A 21,139-nucleotide genomic window follows, 5' to 3' on the forward strand; every position below is an offset into this window, starting at 1 on the left:
TAGAAATGGTAAGATTACACAGGAACAATGGATTGGTACTGAACTATTTTGCTGGAATACAGCAGAGGGAGCTTTACCTGCACTGAATCGAACATACATTCGATTTCTGAACTGTGAACTATTCCATTCTGCCATAGTAAACGGACAAAAACAAAATTCAGGAAAAAGAATCAGTACCAGACTTCTCTTCGGGTCAATCATCAACTCGCTCCCATAATTGATTTTCTTTTAATTTTATAAATTTAAATTAAATGTTTTCTTATACCCAGTCAAACATCATCATAAAAAGAAACTTAATTAACTCAGTTAATGGCCAATGTTGGGATCAATGGGAAAGTTCCCTTCCAGGTCTTTTTGCTGAAAGCGAAGAATTGAATGATTGATGGAAGTAAATCTTTAAGTGCACAGACTCAATTTTCCAACTCCAAGGAATTGAAGCAACCCATAATTAATCTATAAGCAGATCACAGGAGACCAGTCACATTCCAACAAACGCTAGCCAACTTAAAATGTTAATATAATTCCATTACATCTCTGATTTATCAACATTAATACATAATTAAACACAAAGCATTCAGAGATGTCTTTGAATGCAAATATCTATGAAAATTTCAACTCTGAGTTAACTCTAACTGGCACTTTCCCGAAAGGACCTTCATTCATCTTGATACAAAATTACACTTACTTATAAGCCACTTCATGAAAATGAAAACTACAATAATTCCTCTGTGACAACAAACATGATCTAGACAAGGAAGCTCGTACTTTTGAAATTACATCATCATTGTAACTACCATTTTGATAGTTATGGCCAGTTCATCTACTTTTGGTCATGACTGCTCAGAAAATTATACTCCCCACTAACCCCAATTCAATACAAGAATAGTTAATTTAACATCTCACCACGTGTGCAACACTTCCTCAATACTGGATTCAAGTATCAGCTTGATATTTTCTGCCCAAATCCTAAAGTCATAAACTTTTATGTCTGGGTGTACTACAAAAGAAGCAAACAGATATCTAAAAAAATCTCAAGACATAACATAGGTGTATCCTGATGGTCGATATACTCATTGTCATTACTAGGCACTTTCAAATTTCAACACCCGGGAAGCCCTCCTGGGACCCAGGTGAAGTTACTGGGTCATGTGTGCCTCCTGCACCTTTCAAATAGTAGCTGAACCCACCTGTTAAAATCGCCAACCTGGCGATTTAAAGGGGATCCTGCCCCTGCGATGGCGTGGTGAATGACACGTCACGCTACCACAAGGGATCCCGGTCTGTTTAAAGTTCCAGACTCATCGGGTGAGCCATTTCCCCTTTCAAATAGGCAGGGGAGGTAAGTTTTACTGGGAGCTGTTTGTCCGGTTCAGCCCTTCCAAATAGCCTTGCACCCAAGTCTTCAACCTAGTCAATTGCCCAGTTAACCCCATTTTACAAAGCAATTAAACTGTCTTTACAACCCAGGTAATGGGCTTAACCAGCACTATGTATCTACCGTGAATGTAATACCTGCATACAAGTAAAACATAAAATACAATGATCATTTCTAAAATTGGCCCATTCAAGATCCAACATAATAATATGATCGATAGTGCAAGCACCGAGAACTTTATGGCTTTCATGCAATATGATGAAAATCACCTTCGCCCACTCCTAACACATTCTCCAGCCAAAAGCCGCAATGCTCCTTTTGTCAAAGACTTACCAGTCTAAAATTTACTTAACATCGTTGGGACTCGTGATCAGGATGGAGGACCCTTGCTTTCTTTTCTTTGTGCCAAGGGCACCAACTGCTCATTGGATATCATTGGAACTGAACCTCCTTTTCACAACTCTCAAGTCGCTATTCTCCAATGTGTTCATGGTGAAGGGAAAGACAAATGAATGAAATGGAAGACAACCAAGATCTTCCATTCAACAAACACACTCTCATGGGCAAAGTTGGAACTTTAAGTGGCAGACTTGTTCTCTAGATTGGAAATACCGAGATTAATTCTGACTGTGATGGACATTTCTGTAAAAAAAAAACAGGTGCAAATGCTGGAAATAAGAATGTTGATAATAGTATTTTTGGACAGAGGAGGTTTAATGACTGAAAATGCGGTTTTAATAATTATCCACATAATTAAACCATTATCATTATTTCTCGACACCACAATGAACAATTTAGAAAGCTGTTACATCTCTCAAATTGTGACACAAAGGAAGAAACGACTTTAGACCCAAAGCCAGCCTTGCTTTCGACTACATGGCATTGTGAGGCAAGGCTTCATGATCGATTGGCAAAAGCTGACAGCCAAGTGGAACGTGAACCAATTTCGAGAGCATCCACCTCGTTCCAAGCGACCGCTACAACCCGACCGTGTCTCCTGCTCCGTCGGGAGATGCGCCGGTGTCACCCGACTGCTCCGGGGAGACAATGCCGAGACCTGTGCCGCCCCAAGTGGACGAGGCTGCATTGGGGAGGGACAAATGGTCTCCATATGACATCATCCCTTCGTGACAAAAAGAAGACTTGAACATGACAACTGCAACTGACCTTCCCCACGGACCTCACAGTAAAACGAGGGGGGGTTGCAGAAAACAGACCCCCACATCCTTCACTCCCCCTCGTCAGCAGAAATCTCCAGCACAAACGGCAATTCTGACCCCATGTCTTAAGGTAACAAGCTCTGGGGAGGGGCTTCGTCTCGCAATGAACAGTGTCGATGGTATAACGGGGGACAAATAAAATGCTGTGCCACGAAAAGGAAAATGTGCCCACCGCACGGAGAGCTCCTACCCAACACTTGTTCACAAAGGAACCATTAAAAAGCCCCGGGAGCAGTGATTGGTAACAAAGGATCAAACGAGGGAAAACAATGTTACTTTCACTGGAGGACGGGGTCTTCTTGCATTCTCCCATTGTAGCACACGATCGTTCATCGTGGGAAATGTATCCGTGCGTTCATCCCGGGGAATGAGCACGCCTTGCAGGAGAGACTGACAGATCTTACCGTCTCCATCCACCAGTTGTGGAGACCCTCATTTTCACTGTTCCCATCGCGTCAGTGTCTCACTGCAGAGCTCGATTCTTTAAACAAAAAACCTGTTACAACCCCAGGGTGTCCAGACGGAGAAAGATGACGGGGTTCTCTCGCTGTCGTTTTATTGAAGGAAAGAGGCAACTCACCAAACTGTGTACGGTCGGGTGTGGAGGCAGAGAGAGACAATCCAAGTCTGCTTTTGTTGTCTGCGCTCGGGCTGGCCAGACCCTCCACGGTGCAAGTGTATGATTCCCTGGGTCCTAGTGCGAGGAAGGTTTGTCTTCGTCTGAAACAACCCAGTTCATCCCAGGAGATTGCCCTGCATAGGAGCGAAGGAACATGTCAAGCTTTCAGATATGTCCACAGAATAGCAGTATCACGTCCACAAACGAAGTGAAAATCCAGGTTAAATAGCTGTGGAAAGGGAAACTGGGAGCATTTCAGATCCGCCTGTTTCCGTGGCCGAGCCTCCTGCCTATTTTATTTCATTCTCCAGAGTATTTTTCCTTTTGATATTTTGCCTATCATATTATGAACAAACTAAACCTAACGGGATGCAACTGGTAAACTCAGCCTTCAGAATAATTAGAGTTTAATTAATTGAATGTAATTCTGTGGAAGGTTTAGAAATTTATTTGATTGAATTATTCTTGTTATTTTGGGAAAATAGGCCCTGTGATTTTTTTTTTAAAGTGACATTTTTTTAAATTTTAAGTTTAGACATACAGCCGGGTAAAAGGCCCTTTTGGCCCACCTAATTGACCTGCATCCCCAGGTTTGTTTTTGAATGGTGGGAGGAAACCAGAGCACCCGGAGGAAACCCATGCAGACACGGGAGTCCGTGGAAATTCCTCACTGACAGCGCCGGATTCTAGCCGGATCGCTGGTGCTGAAACGGCATTGTACTCACCACGAAGATGACCGTGCCGCCCACTGGACACTATCGGGTAGAGGGTCTCCTTATCTTGAAAAAGGATCTGCACCCAATCACCTCGATAATTCTCCTTTATAATGTTGCAATTATGACACGTTACAGGAGCGTGACCTGAAACCTATGCAGTGGTCAATCATATTTCTGGAAATAACTACTGGTCCCTTGATGTCCCACAAGAGAAGACTTTTCATCATAATTAAAGACATCTATCCAGTAAGGAAGGCCAATTATCTTTTCTGTGACCTCCCCTCTGCTTCCTCCATCAGTGGATGCTTTGGATGGGGGTGGAATGACGCTGTGGTTTAGGTCCAGACAGTTTTTATTTTAAGGCTGCTTAATTTCATGAGGAGATCGTAATATTCTTCATTTTCAGACTCAGCCCATCAGCTTTTTTGGACATTAAATATTTCCCTTAATGTCAAGTTCTTGTTAAAAATAAATAAGGACAAAAGAAAAATAATTGGGCCTGCCTTATAATGATTCATTGCCCACCAACTGCAGTTGAAATGATGACCCCAAGATACCTTGCAGAATACAGTAACTTCCATGGAGATGCAATGGGCTTTGGGACCCTGGAGGAGTCCTGTAGTCCACAGAAATGGACCAAACCTTCAGCACTCTGCAATCTTTAGGACTAAGCACTAATTGTAATACAGATGTTGCCACAATCTAAATCATTTCCCACCTTGTGTCAGATTTTAGTCTCTAATTTTAAACAAATCTATAATATCAAATATATATAAAAATATCCTTTGTCTGATTGGTTGAAGGGAAGGGGATCTTTCCTCCCAGTTCAATATCTTGCAAAGAAATCTCTGACTACTGCAAAGGTAGTGGAGATTTTTCTTTCATAGTTTCAACAAACAAGGCTTTTTATTCACACATCGATCAGTAGTTATTCAACAAAATTCTGTTATTGAATAATGACTCTATGAATGCCATTTTCTTTATTTTCCTGACAATAAGATAGATGGACCAACCTTAACCTATCTTTTACAGTACTTTTTCTGACATGTTTATTAGCTTTCCAAAAACAAGTCTCTGTCTATGATGTTTAATAATTTCCTCCAACCTCTGATATCATTATGTCTATTTTCTGGTGTTTGCTCTTCATATAATATTTATATCCATGTCATGACTTGGATCAAGAAAGGTATAATTTTCTCTGAGGCAATTTTTCTTAATTACGTAGGTAAGGTTCCAAGTCATAGAATTATATCCAAGAGCAAGGGATCCCACCTTTTGGTCATTGACCCAACCGATCTTTACAAAAGAAGAGTGGATACTGATTTTAGGTAAATGTCGCAAGGTTAATAAATTTCATCATCTCTGCAAAACAGAATATATGAGGAGGAGCCAAGAAATGAGAGGTGCCAAAAGATGGGTCATCTTGTTCAGTCATTAACATAATCTTTGTGGTTATTGGGGTGTTGTTTCTCTGCTCCACAATGAAGCGTTCAAAATATTTAAATGTGAATGTGGGGTATTCACATTAAATGCCTCAGGCATTTACCTGAAACATCACAAGTTTTTTTTTTCTCTCTCTCTCAAGATAATATAAGCATGCTCAAAGCAAGGGCTCATTCATTGTTCAGATAAAAATGTGGTCAGAATTTAAACATTTTGCCTAATAATTTAGATTTCAGGTTTATTTTCAGAGTACATACATAACATCACATAAAATCCTGAGATTCTTTCTCCTGCAGGTGAGGCAGAATTACCACCTATTAGTCATGCGAAAAAAGGCATGTACTCAATGTGCACATGTAAGCAATGAAAGAAATGTAAACAAACTAACTGTGCAATACAGAGAGAGAGAAAAAATAAAGAGTCCTTAAATGAGTTCCAGACTGAGTTTGATGTCAAGGAGTCTAATGGTGGAGGGGTAGATGCTTTTCCTAAACCTGTTGGTGTAAGTCTTGTGTCACCTATACCTCACTCCTGATGGTAGCAGAGCGTGTGGTGGGTGATGCAGATCTTTAATGATTGCTGATGGTCTCCGATGGCAGCGTTCCCTGTAGATCTTCTCGATTGTGGGGAGAGTTTTGCCTGTGATGGGCTGTGTCTCCTACCTTTTGCAGGGCTTTATGCAGAAATTTGCCAGGGTTACTGATGTCTTACCAAACTTACACAAACTCCTGAGGAAGTTGTGACTCCCAAGAACTTAAATTAGCTCATCCTCTCCACCTCTGATCCCCCAATGATCATTGGTTCATACACCTCTGGTTTTCCCTTCCTGGGCACCATCATCCCCTCAAAATTGATTAGCAAACTTCGAAGATGTGGGGCTCAACACCCCACTGTGTAATGGGATCCTGGATTTCGTCACTCCCAGACCATAATCGGTGAGGACTGGTAAGAACATTTTCTCCACAATCTCCATCAGTACCAGAGCACCACAGGGCTGCGTACTTAGCCCCCTGCTCTACTCACTTTACACCTATGACTGTGTGGCTTGGTACGACAATAACACCATCTACAAATGATCCCACCGTATAAAAAAGGGGAAATGAGTCAGCGTACAGGATGGAAAATGAAAACTTGGCTGAATGGTGCATCAACAACAACCTTGCACTCAATTTCACCAAAACCAAGGGTGCTAAATGCCAATCTGTAGTCGATAAGGACCATCCTGATGTACGCAAATTTGCTGTCCAGGTGTTCCAGGCCCTTGTGTAGAGCAGTGAGGTGGCATCCGACATAAAGCGGTGGCTACAATGGGCAAATTGGAATGGATCCCAGTCACTGCTCAGGCAAGAGCTGATAATGCTTCAATACCAGCCTTTCAAAACACTTCATCTCTGTTGATGTGAGTACCACTGGTTGGTAGTTACTTAGGCAGGTTACCACACTCTTCTTGGGCACTGAAAGATTGTAAGATATGACCTTGATATGAGTTAAGATACAACAAAGTTTAGGATAACTTTAAGAGAGAATAGATGGTGACAATTCTGCCAAAAGTGGTTTTAAGGTCATTTCTAGCTATAATTGAGGTTTCAGCAACTAAGGAAATAGATGGAGTGAGAAGCAGAAGTTAGCAAACCTGACACTGAAACCTGTGAAGCACAAAATTTCAGACATTTAGACCCTAAATCTTGGCTAACTTGTCGTGCATCGTAGGCTAAGACCATTTTTTGATGAGTTATTAAACCAAGGTCATATGCATTCTCCCAAATGCATGTAAAAATTAGCATTCACTCTTTCAGAGAAGGCCCATATGAGTTCTTCCCACACTCTAACTCAGTGGTTCTCAACCTTTTTCTTTCCACTCACATACCACTTTAAGTAATCCCTATGCCATCAGTGGGGAGGGAAGATTGAGAACCACTGCTCTAGACCCAATCGTTACTGAAATATTTTGCTTGAGAAAAATTGTCATTAGCCCATTTCCTTTGGAGTTAGGAAACCGGGCACATAACGCGTTAATGAGGGATGATTAAAACAGTGCTTTACAAACTTTTTCTTTCCACCCACATATCACCTTAAGCAATCCCTTACTAATCATAGAGCACCGATGGCATAGGGAATACTTAAAGTGGGATGTGAGTGGAAAGAAGAAGGTTGAGAACCACTGTTAACTGATATTTATTGTTTAATCCATTCTTACAACCATATAACTATCTCACTGCTAGCTTTCCTAAAGGACAACAGTGTTAAAATTCAGAAGCACTTTGTGGGATGTAATTTGATTTAAATTAATTTGGAGATACAGTATGAAAACAGGCCCTTTCTGTTTTGGGATGTCCTTAATTCACGAGGGATGATGCCTTTTTTGTTTCATGTGTGAATATTGTCAATTATGAATTGATGAATAAATATTAATCAGTTCCTCTTCACCTTTCACAGAGTCAAGACCTAAGAGTAATATTAAAAGTGAACACTGTTGGAGAGCAGGAATAATTGGACATCCTGTATTTTTAGCAATGTGTTAGGCTTATATTATTTGAATGGTAAAAGCCAGCCTATTTGAAAAACAAATGAAGTACAAGAGATGTTCTGCATGTAGGTAAAGCAGTTGAGAGCTGTAAAACATCCAGTTGACCATGGGCTCAGGCCTGAACACATTGATTACATACTATATATATCTTTACCTCCTATGGAACTGCATGACCTGCTGAGTTCCTCCAGCATTTTCATGTCTTTACTCCAAACACAGCATCTGTAGACTTTTCGCATTTCGCTTAATTTCCAAATCGATAGATTGCGGTACATACACACATGCAATGGAGGCACATTTGAACCCCAAATGACCAAAATTCTACAACTCCTCAATTCCAGACATGTGCTATGCTGCCAGACCCACAGTTCCTTCTGTACTATCTTCACAATCAGGTATCTCTTCACCAAATGGTTATACAATGATGTTTTCCCCTCAGATCATGAACATTGTTGCTCTAACTAGGAATATTTTCTATAAATGCAAATTGTTGTAAGCAAAAAATTGAACGCAATCTAAGGTGAGGATTTTGCAAGAAAGAAAAATGGATAAGTGGGATGTTTATGAAATCAAATAATGATAGAGATTGTTTTCATAAACTTTGTTAGAAATGTAGAAATAAATGGTACTCCCGCCTTCTGTAAAACCTGGCATGACAACAGATATTCATATGTTAAATGATATTCCATATAACAAAATAATTAGGTAGGTTGCACTTAGTGAAATTGATTGTTTAAATGAATTTTTTTCATGTTCTGCTTTTTTCCGTTCTTGGACATATTAAAAAAAAAACACCCTACTTACAACAAAAACAGCCGTTTCTGATGAAGCATCTCATTCATTTTATATCAAGTGACAGGTTGTTCGTAAATTAACCAAGATAATGAAAAGGCTCCATTGTACATAATACAAAGCTGCTGGTTCTAACCTCCTGAATACATGTTCTGATGAGTTCTAGATGTATCCATGTCAAATGAAGGTTTCTAATCATAGGAAATGGTCAATTTCCTAGAACAGAATACTTACAGAGAACATCACATTAATCGATGAGATGGACTGGGTATATAATGAATCGTACAAAATAGACATTTGTACATTGGTGATAAATCTTTCTTCACTGTTTGGGAAAGTGCAACACTGACTTTATAAATCAAGATTGTTTAGATGCAGATTCATCAAGTCAGAAGTGTACAGATAGTAACAAGCCCTATGGCCTACAGCATCTATACCTATCTATGCTAATCCCACCTGCCTGCATTAGATCCCTTTGTGGCTTGCTCACATATGTACATCTCAGATGCTTCTTAAATTTTGTTAACTTTTCTTACCTCCACTACCTCCTCTGGTAGCTCATTCAAGATACCAACTATTCTTTGTGTCAAAAATTTACCCCACAGATCTTTAAAAATCCTCCTTCCCACCTTTAACCTCTGATCTCTAGTTTTGGACACCCCTACCCTGGGAAACAGACTATCTATGCCTTTCACATGTCACCTCTCAGTTGTCTTCGCTCCTGGGAAAACAGACCTATCTTATCCAATCTCTCGAGCCCTCTAATCTAGCAACATCCTTGGGAAACATTTCTGCCCCCTCTCAGTCTGAGTGATAATGTGGTGACCAGAACAGAACAAAATAGTCCAAGTGCAGCCTCAGTGACATTTTGTACAACTGAACTGGAACCATATTATAATCCAGGGAAAAGTGGAATCCAGAATTCAAAGTTGTCTCAGTGCTAGGATGCAAATATTTTCTGTGACTGAAGGATTTTTCCATTCAAGTTCCATAGGGATCAGTACTCGCACCACTTCTGTTTGTCATACAGAATAATGATTTTGGCTTGAAAGATAAAGGTTACAGATAATGCAAAAGTAGGTCATGTGGTTAATGGTGAGGAGGAAAACCTTAGACCACAGGAGGAATTTGATGGACGGGTCAGTTGAGCAAACAGAATCCAGAAACGTGTGTAGTCACGCACGTGAAGAGGGTGAACAAATGGTAACAGAGCAGAGCAATAAGTGGTAAAAAGAGACATTTTTAGGCAAGGCATAAAAGCAAGGAGGTCATGCTAGAATTGTATATAATATCAATGAGACAATAACTTGAACTCTTCCTATGATTCGGGTTATCTCAATGCAAGAAAGATTACAAAAGAGATGGTGCAGAGGAAATTTAAGAGAATATTAGCAAAATTTGTAATCTAATTTAGACATACAGCGTGATAACAGTCCCTTTTAACCCATGGGCTCAAGCCATCCAAATACACCCAATTAACATGGAAATGTGGGTACATTTTCAAGATTGGGAGAAAACCAGAACACCCTGAGGAACCCCACACAAAGACAGGGAGAACGTATAAACTCCTTATAGTCAGCACCAGATTCGAACCTGGGCCGCTGGCGCTGTAATCGTGTTGTTGTGCACTAACTGCTGCCCAAAATCCTCGAAAATTGGAGGATTTTTAGTTTGTGGAAAAACTGAACAAACTGTGATTGTTTCTATGGGACAAAGGATAAAGAGGACAACCTACTTTAGTTACGTGAAGGGTATGGATAAAGTCAAAGAATCCTATTTCCTTCAGCAATGGGGTCATAAGTTTGGAGTTAATGGTTTAAGTAACTTAAGTATAGGGAAGGAGATGAAAGGTTTTTCACCCAAATGGTTGCAGGAATCTGGAATTCACTGCCTATATAGAGATAGAAGGACCTATAAAGTAGCCAGATATTCATTTGAAGAGCCATGACCTGTGGGCTGGATGGTAAATTTACATTGGGTAGCTGTTTTCTCAAATGGTTCCAGTACAATGGGCTGAATTGGGGTCCTTCGGTGTGGTAAATTTCCTGTGATTTTATGAACACATTTACATTGAAACTTATCAGGATGATAAACTGTAAATCAGCAGGCAACGAAGCAGCAACAGCTGGTATTGTTTGGCTGCTGCTTGGCTGATCTAAGGAAACATTTCTCTGATCCTGCAGTACAAGCAAATAGACAGAGATAGGCAAGTCATCAGAATTTCCTTCCTTGAAGGCAGTAACAGTAACGTTACTGTGTCAGTATAAATGATTTGGGTGAAAGTGTTAAAGGACACAGGACTGTTAGCGCAATACCATTACAGCGCCAGCGACCCAGGTTCGAATCCGGTACTGTCTGTAAGGAGTTTGTACGGTCTCCCCATGACCTGCATGGATTTCCTCCGGGAGGTCCAGTTTCCTCTCACCCTTCAAAAATGTCCAGGATTTGTAAGTTCATTGGTGACAGGCTCATGGGGCAGAAGGGCCCTGTTCCCATACCATATCTCTAAAAAAAATGTGACGGTCTGTTCAGTAAGTTTGCAAATGACACGAAAATTGGTGAAGGAATGCAGAGAGTCAGGATGGTCGTCAAACAATACCACAAGGTATACACTAGATGGAAATTTGAGTGGAGGAACGGTCAAGGGAGTTTAATCCCGGCAAGTATAAGGCAATGCATTTTTGGAGGTCAAAAGAAAGAGGAAAATCAAAAGTAAATTGCTGGACTCTAAGGTACAATGATGCAAAGAGTGATCCTGGGATGGAAGTCCATAGCTCTCTGCAAGTTAAAAAGGCAGATGACATGCTTGCCTTCAAAGTTCAAAGTTTAAATTTATTGCCAAAATACATACATACATACAGCAGGCCAGACAGAATCTCTGCTTATCGGTAAGTGTACATTGTACTCAAGAAAAAGATGTATATAAAAGAGAGAAATGTAAACAAAGAGAGAAATATAAATAATCTGACTGTGCAAATAGTGAAAACAATCAGTAATAAATAATATGGAAAGTAAGCATCCATATATGAGTCTCTGATTGCATCTGTTGTTTAGGAGTCTGAAGGCAGAGGGGTAGCCACTTTTCCTGAACCTGGTGGTTCAAGTCTTGTAACACTATTACTTCTTTCCTGATGGCACCAGTGAGAAGAGAGCATATCCTGCGTGGTGTGAATCCTTGATGATTGCTGCTGCTCTCCAATGGCAGCGTTCCATGTAGGTTTTCTCAAAGATGGGGAGAGCTTTGCCTGTGATGTAGTGGGCTGAGTTCACTATCTTTTCCAGGGCTTTCCACTCAGAGGTATTGGTGCCAACCCCCACCCCAACCATCCCCAGGCTGCGGTGCAGCCAGTCAGTACACTTTCCACCACTCATCTGTAGAAGTTTGGCAAGGTTTCCAATGTCATACCGAACTGCAAACTCCTGAGGAAATTGAGGCGCTGACGTGCTTTCTTCACAATGACATTAGTATCTGAAATAGCTCAGTTGGAAGAGTGTTAGACTGAAGATCTAAAGGTCCCTGGTTCAATCCTGGGTTTTGGGAGTAGTCGGGATTCTTTGGGGCAGCACAGTTGGCATAGCAGTAGGTGCAACACCTTTATAGGGCCAGCGATCAGGACTAGGGTTTGAATCCCGATCTGTCTGTAAGGAGTTTGTACATTCTCCCCGTATCTGTGTGGATTTTCTCCCACCATTGGAAATGTGGGTGTAGATTATTAGGTGGTAAATTGGGCGGCATGGACTCGTGGGCTGAAATGGCGTGTATGTCTAAATTTTAAAAAAAATCTACATCAGGAAAGGTCCTCCAAGATAGTGACTCCCAAGAATTTAAATTTACTTCCACTCTCCAACTCTGATCCCCCAATGATCACTGTATCATTCACCTCTCATTTTCCCTTCTTAGAATTTACAATCAGCTCCTTGGTTTTGGAGACATAGTGTAAGAGGTCGTTGTTGGTACCCCATTTAGCCAAGTGTTCAATCCCCCATCCTGTATGCTGACTCATCAACCCTTTTATTCAGCAAATCTATAGAACGATGCTGTTGTGGTGCCAAGCTGAGAACTCATCATGTTTCAGCTATATAAAGCTTTGGTTAGGCCACATTTAGAATATTGTGAGCAGCTCTGGCCACTGCATCTCAGGAAAGATGTGGACAGTTTGGAAAGGGTGCAGAGCAGGTTTACCAGGATGTTGCCTAGATAGAACATTAGCAATAAGGAGAATATGGACAAATTTGGATCGTATTCTCTGGATTATTGGAGGATGAAGGGTGAAGTACATAAAAATATGAAAGGCAATATATAGGTTAGGGTTGATTTCTCAGGGATTGCTTAAGGTGGTATGTGGGTGGAAAGAAAAAGTTTGAAAACCACTGTTTTAATCGTACCTAATTGACTCGGTTTCCTAACTCCAAAGGAAATGGGCCAATGACAATTTTTCTCAAGCAAAAATATTTCAGTAACAATTGGGTCTAGAGCAGTGATTCTCAACCTTCCCTTCCACTCACATACTACCTTAAGCAATCCTTTTAAATAACAGAACACTTATGCATAGGGATTACTTAAAGTGGTATGTGAGTGGAAAGAAAAAGGTTGAGAACCACTGTCTAACACCTTGAACACAAAAATCACTGAAATACATAGCAAAAGCAAAAAATCTGAGTACAGAGCCTTTGGAACCGCTCTGGTAACAGCCTTCCAATCACAAAATCATTACTTAATTGCCTTCTGTATCCTGCCCACTGAGCCATTCTTGGATCTAGTATGCTATTCTCCCTTGGATCTCATATATTTTTGATCAGCCTGGGATTTTAGAATGTCAAAAGGAGCTAGCCAGGGATGCAACTCTTGATTTGAATTATGAGAGTTTACTGATAAGAACTTTCACAAAATTTTCTCTCATGAGATAAACTAATGGTGATTGTACTGACAATAACCACACCAGCAGTGCGAGTATAAGACAACTTTAATAAATTAATATGTACACTAAGAGGTCTTGTCTCTCTCTGCAAGACGAACCTGGAAGGCTAGACTGCGGCTCTGGACTGCTTTATAGACAAGGTCACCGTGATGGCCCCTGGTGATCTAATGGTGTAATTACATCTCACCACAGTGATATCATTTTTAAGGATTCAGATTACCCACAAAGCTGCAAAAGGAGTAGTTTGTACTTCCTGGTTTATTGTGCTGTTTTACAAAATTAGCTTGGTGGAATATTAAAATATTTCCACTCCTCTACAGATTTTGTTTAACTCAATTTCCTCTTGCAGCTGAATTCCACTGCATTATCCCACTCTTTTTTGTAAAGGAGTTTGTAGAACAGAAACTAAAGTTAGTGGGCTTCTCCATTGTTCATTTTCAGTTTCAGCTAAGTCTGTTGCCATCTGCTGACTTAATTATAAAATTGTGGTCAGGCAAACTATTTCTGCATCTCAAAGACCCCTCCTTCACATTTAAATCTTTTTTTTGATGTTTACATCCAATGGATTTACTTCAGAAAAAGGCAAAGCCCAGCTTGGCATATTTCACATCCATTGCAATATAGTATGCTTTACCTTGCAAAAAAAAAAGTTAAATATAAATCTTTGAATACATTAACAAAAGTCTGAAAAGTTGATGAACCCTTACTTCCAAGGGAAACAGAGTGAGTGCAGCCCCTGGCTAGTGGGGCTTCACTGAAACCATACATTCGGACCTGCTGAGTTTCTCCAGCACTTTTTTGTATTGCACAACTATGTTCTGTAAATAGTTTTATGATCTTTCAATAATTTATGGTTTTCTTATTTTGGGACGAAGCCAATAGTATGCAAATATCTTGAAAGCTTGCAATGTTTGGAGTACCGCTTGAAGAAACCGCAAGGGAATTTTATTTGTATCCAGTGGGTCATTTTGAGATATTTTTTCAGATGGGATCACTTTGGTGGAAACTCTAACTTGTTTTGAGACAGTAAAAGACAAAAGAGTATAAGCACATCATAATTATTCACTATGAGTCGTGGACTTAGTCATCCGTCTGCAAAAGGTCATTCTCCTTGGCAAAGTGAACGGTTCCTCACCTCAGGCCTGCAGCCGTGATTCTCTGGGGTTGAATTGTTTGATCCAACGTGGTGATTAAGCAGTCCTGTTCGTTTTCCTCCAATGGGCAGTTGCACAAATGATTGTGGCCTCGTGAGGGATGCGAGAACAGTAAATGTTCAGAGACACCTTGTCATTCCCCTTATCCCCCATCAATGGTAAAGGACTGTATGGTGTTAATTCTTCGAAAGGCTGCAGAGTTTCAGAGGGTTTAATTTCAACTGTCCCCTAAACTCACATACCACTTTAAATAATTCCTCTGTCATAAGTGCTCTGTGATTGGTAAAGGATTGCTTGAGTGAATGGAAAGGGAAAGTTAAGAATCACTGCTCTAGACCCAATTGTTACTGAAATATTTTGCTTGAGAAAAATTGTCATTGGCCCATTTCCTTTGGAGTTAGAAAACCGTGCACATAACAAGTCAATTAGGAACAGTATGATAAAAACAGTGGTTTTCAAAGCTTTTGCTTTCCACTGACACACCACCTTAAGCAATCCCTTACTAATTACAGAGCCCCGATGACATCGGTAATACTTCAGGAGGAATGTGAGTTTGGGGGGGGCAGTTTGAAAACCACTGAATGGCCTCCCTCTCCAACCAGCGCAGACTTGCGGGAGACATCACTTACACCCGGGGCTGAGTGGACACCTTGGCAGGTGACGTCAGCGCACTCTTGCCACACCAGTGGCCACCAATGCGCCATTTAAAGCGAGACATCCCGGTGACTTGAAGGATGAGGTCATCGGTTTGTCAACGTTGAAAGGGGGCATGAAGCAGAGTGAGTGGCTTACCTCTGCCCACAGGCTTTGCTGAAACCATACATTCGGATCAGCTCCAACCAGGAATTCGAGTCGATTATTTTTAAGGGGGCTCGTGACTGATCCATTCGCAGAGTTCCTTAATATTCACATCACAGAAATGCTTCCTTTGATGTAGTGTCGGGATCGTGCAGTTTTATTGTGGAAAAAACTGTTTATCATTTATCCTGCACTGTTTTATGTTTGATATATAAACGAGTCGATATTACGTTTCTACCTATTAGTTTGCAACAAAAAAAACCCGAATCAGACATTCTAATTTGTTGCTAGTGAATCAAGAAGTATGGAGCTAAGTCAGGGATGTGGAAAGCAGGCTGCTGGGTTTTTTTAAATGTGAAACAGTTCTGCCCCACTGTGGCCACTTATCAATATTATCTCACTACTCCATCCGTGGGATCGTGCTTTGTCATCTTTTCATTCATTCATATATTACACATGGCAAACATTTAGGTCAAACATTTGTCATATTTTCTATGAAAGAGAGAGAAAAAAATCATGGGAATGCTACCAAATCAGAGGTGCAGCTGATAAGGCAGTTCCAACGCTCCCACTGTAAAATATTATATTACAACATGAATGCTAAATTCAATGCAAATAAAATCTCATTGACAAACTGCACCATTGATTTTTTTTTCCTAACCTCCACCCCACAATAAAACATTTAAAATGCATCCTTTCACTGGATAAGGGGGTCATTGGGAGGGTTTGCATTCTTGATTTGCCTTCAACTGAGTGGTTTAAGGACAGTTTAAAGCTACAGGCCAAAACAGCAGAGGCAGTAAATTTCCTTCTCTCCGTGAATTGGTTGGGTTCTACCTGGTTTCATGGCCACCATGACAGATCCTGGGGTTTTAATCTTGTAATTTATGTAATTAACTGAATATAAAAGTACCAGCTGGGTTTAAACCAATCTGGGTCGCAGGATTCCTGGTCCAATAATTTAAGCACTGTACCATTGTAATCTCTCAGAGGGATTCTGGACCAGCGGGGATTTTCTGCTTGCATATTTTATAACTTGACCAGGCTCTGCTGAGACTCAACATTTGATCCATCAAACCAGCCGACAAATCCTGTTGTTCACCTTTGATGAGAATTCATGTTTTGAAGATTGCAATTTTACTATAAAATTGGCAAGGCAATAAAAAGTTAATGAATCGGAACTTCCACATCCCAGAAATCTCCACCAATCCCACATCCATCACAATGGAGACTGTCTCACAGACGACAGCTTTCATAGGCTGCACTGTGTGCCACTCCACCCTAACAGACTTCTACCACTTCTGGCAGTAGAGTTAAGTTAGAAACAGGGTCACAAACATTGTAAAGTAGGGGTTAGCTCCTGCTAAATGAGTGCAGCTGTGTATTTTACATGGGTGCACAGTATCAGGATCGATATGGATCAATTACATTCCAAAACACCGAATGTACTTTTAATAAGCAAGTAGGCATCAAACAATAGACCTTGTGTTGACAAAAATACATTCCTGCAGACGCCAAATAACCAAATAAAAGTAATAAGTCCTGATTAAAGGCCAAGGGCCTGAGAAATTAGCTATGTTTCTCTCTCCACTGATACTACTTAACCTGCTGATGTTTAATTTTAATTTTAGACATACATTGCATGGTTTCAGGCCATTTTGGCCCACAAGTCCGTCGCACCCAATTTACACCCCATTAACCAACACCCTCGGTACGTTTTTGAATGGTGGGAGGAAACCGGAACCCCCAGGGAAAATCCACACAGACACTCTCCTTCCAGAGAGTGCAGGATTTGAACCCCAGTCCAGTCTTGATCGCAGGCACTGTAAAGATGTTGCACTAACCGCTAAGCCAACTGTGCCGCAGAATTTTTAATGGCATCACAGCCAGCATGCGAGACTGCCTCGTTATTAACCTCCCTCAGCCTCCTCTTTCACTCCACCAACAACAATCGGAGGCAACTGACTGACAACAATGCATAACTTCAATATCTGACCTCGCCCCACCTCAATCATTGCCCACCCCCCCTCCACCTCCTCTCCCTGCCAATCCTATACATCAGCCATCCTCAACCTTTTTTTTTGGTTATGGCTCCTTGGGACTCTGCTCAAGCTTATGGGGCCCCTTCCCTGTGAAGCAATAAAGTTTAGTTGGTTTCTTCCATACTTCTCTCTCATCCCCTAAACAGCTTAGGATCCCAAATTAAAGACTTCAGTCCACGCCCTCCGCTCCCTTAAATATGACGTGGCCCACTGGGGGGGAGGGGGGTGTTTCTCGCATTTAGATTGGATATAAATCATCCGCTTAAAATCTTCCTTTTTCTTATAGATCAATGGTTTTGATTAAAATCCAAACCCAGAGTATGTCAGAACCAAGATCTGCTGTGAGTAATGATTCTCCTTATTTCGAAGACCCTTGTTTAAACTCCAGTGATGTGGAGGAGGAGTGGAAGATCCCTGTATATGATCCACTTTAATGTGGGGTGGCAGTTAGATCTTGGTACCATGATAAGGAGGAAAAACACTACTGTTGGGCTTTACTGACTAGACTTAGTACAAACAAATGTTGGCCTTGATCATTCATACAAATTCTACAAAAACATGCACATCTACTGTGGAATTACATACAGGAATGGACACAGGACATTCATGCTTTTACCCACAGACTATTTTTATCTCACCTCCTCATAATGCTGCCCTCCAATGCCCCTGCTTTCATTCTCACCCCACCTCAGATCCCTCCAGCTCCTGTGTACCTCCATCCTTCCTCTTCCCACCTTGGTCTCCTTCCTGCCCTGCTCTGTCTCTTCACCACCACCATTTCCTGGTGATGAGACAACCTCCACAATTGTTAGCGTCCAGAACTATTTTTAGTCCATCACCTACTTGCCAAAGGGAAGCCCAGCAAGGACCCATAAGCACCATCAACTACCCACTGCTACTGTTCCCCCTGCCCTGACCTAACAATGTTACCCTTGCCAGGAACAGTTGGGTTCAGCACCATTAACACCACAGATCTTTCACTCCAGAGCTGCAAGACTGAGCACCACAGGCTTCTTCTTTGAAAGGCACCGCTCTGTATTCTGTACCTTGGCAACAATGCCCTCTATAATGAGTAGCTATTTCTAGATGCAGTATCAACAATCATTCAATCTGGGGAAGTTATTCCCCCTTCCACCTATTTTCTGTTGTGTCCTCCCTCCGTTGTGGGGCCTATGGTCCCCCCCCCCCTCCGCCCACCATTTTATTCAGGTATCTGCCTATATTTTGCTCATACCTTGATGAAAGGCTCAAGGCCAAAACGTTGGATATGTATCTTTATCTTTGCTAAGTAAAGTACGCTGTTTGGCCTGCTGAGTGTCTCCAGCATTGTGCCCAATGTTGGTGGATGTTGCTAGGAAGCAATGGAGTTATAATGGACATACGTGAAATGTGTTTGACACTACCTTAGGCTTCTTCATTCTGTTCTTATGTGGACATATGGATAGCAACAAGTTGGCCACAGATGGTCATTTAAAGTCATAAAGATGACAAAAAGAGAAAGTGAATACGAATTTCCAATTAGAGTTAACACATTCTGTAGGATTGAGAAGAAAAAAATGATTGAGATATATTTTTACTAACCGCAAATATAAAACTGAAAGAATTAAAATTACACAAAGAGGAAAGTTAATATTTTTATTGGTGACTATTCTACACGAAACATCCATGACCTGTATCATGTTGCAGAGGGTAAAAGACGCCTCAGCTGTGGCTTCTAATGCAGTTAAATCGCCTGCTGCTATACTCAAACTCAAATCAGGAAAAGATCATTTCAGTGAAGTCCCACAGGGCTTCCAGTATCACAGAAGTGATTTATTCAGACATGCACACATCTCTTGAAGAAATAGTCTATTCAATCTCACATTGATGTAGGCTCTTCCTATAAATGACTGTGATCCTACAAAATGTAACTTTTACGTAGATTTCAACATATACATTCACATTTAATCCAAAAAGTTGTCTTCAACTCAGGAGGAAGAGAAATTATGGCACAGCCAGGAAGAATAACGTCATTTATAATAATAATATTTTGCCTTTTAGTGATGTTTCCAACTACTTTAAATCATATGTAGTCCAAGAATGAAAGTTTTTATTCATAACTTTAGTGAGGCTATTTATTGCACTTTAATAATGAGACATTGCAAGCAATAATTCAGTGAAATGATAACTAAGATGTTTGCTTCGTGTTTGATTTAATGTGGGTGATTCCCAACAGCAGCTGGTCCACTTCAGTCCGTCAGTATTGTGATTTTCCATTGGTTATTAGGCATGCTTTAATAAGTCATGGGTAGGCAGCTGACTGCAGTGGACGGTCCTCGAATATTAAGTGACAATCCATCTGATCTCACTACATGGGGTCACCTTCTGTCAGCTGAACTACAATATATGATGGTATTAAAAAAAAAGGCACAGAGGGATATGCAGTCAATTCATTCAAATGCATGGATGCAGAAGGCCTGATGTCTTCAGTCAAAGTCTTCAATCAATGTAGTCTTTCCAATCAATCAAGAGGCATATTTACTAAATCCAGGGAACAGCTGGTTATTGAAGATCAGAGAGTAAAGCCAGGACACGAAGGGTTACTGCAGGTCAAGTGCTGAAGTCAGGGGACTAGAGGTTACACTGCACTGACCCAGCAGATATGTAAATAATTCGGGTTGAGCCTTATTCTTAAACAACCCTTCCATTCAGTTTGAATCATGCTTTCTGTGATGGAAAAATGTGTCAGAAGAGTACAATTCGTGTTATTAATGGGGACAGGCTTGGGAGTCCTCTGGTTGTTGATTTACTTAGCAGCTCATTATAATTTATAAAACTCCTGGCTAATGGTTCAACTTCCTATTGTGCTGCTATTGGCCAGAACAGAAGAAGTAGGATCAGGTGCAGGCCCTGTGCCTGTTTGAGCACACTTCACCTTTTGGTAAATTCTTGATTGATATCCTTTCTGAACTTATTTCCATCTAATCCTCATATCACTCAATGACCCAAGATTTGATCAATTCATTAGTCCCTAGTTCCCATGTTGAGACACAACTGAGGTGAAATGTACCACTTCATGAGTACCATATATACATGTGTAATACTTGATACCATGTATAGGTAAACCCCTATTTTTGGCCCTGAAATTTGTTTTTTTCCCCCCATATATCGCAGAAAAAAGTTGATACCCTATTTTTTCCCCCAGCTGTCTGCGAATCCTGACGCCCCACCATCGTCTGTTGCCTAGGCCCTGGCCACCCAGCCATCAGAGCTCCCGACGCCCTGGCTACCCACCCATCCGAGTTCCCAATGGCCTGAATGTGGACTTGCCACCCGGTCCCGGCCACCCTCCTGCCCATCTGAGCTTCTGATACCCGAATGGGGACTTACCACCTGGTCCAGGCTGACCGCCCACCCTTCCAAGCTCCTGACACCTTGAACTTACCACGGTCAAAAGTAGTATGCACGTAATAGTCGACCCCCTAAATCTAATCCTAAAAATTGGTCAACAAAATTCAACTCAATCCCTTTGTCTCCTCTCTGCAAGTCTACTGC

At 41.1% G+C, this 21,139-nt stretch overlaps 1 protein-coding gene and 1 non-coding gene across 4 annotated transcripts in view; one reads left to right on the forward strand and one right to left on the reverse strand.

The window, feature by feature from the left end:
• The window catches only part of LOC138740345 (neuronal migration protein doublecortin-like), a 248,166-nt gene that overhangs the window by 163,659 nt on the left and 63,368 nt on the right, over nt 1-21,139 (reverse strand). For all 3 annotated transcript variants that reach the window (XM_069892867.1, XM_069892866.1, XM_069892868.1), the window contains exon 3: nt 3,176-3,348. The gene's annotated coding sequence lies outside the window, so the exon portion shown is untranslated. The remainder of the gene's footprint in view (nt 1-3,175; nt 3,349-21,139) is intronic.
• Nucleotides 12,161-12,233, forward strand: trnaf-gaa (transfer RNA phenylalanine (anticodon GAA)). The gene has a single exon. It is a non-coding gene; the product is annotated as a tRNA-Phe (tRNA).

Source organism: Narcine bancroftii, chromosome 8 (genome assembly GCF_036971445.1).
Source record: "Narcine bancroftii isolate sNarBan1 chromosome 8, sNarBan1.hap1, whole genome shotgun sequence".
NCBI lineage: Eukaryota > Metazoa > Chordata > Chondrichthyes > Torpediniformes > Narcinidae > Narcine > Narcine bancroftii.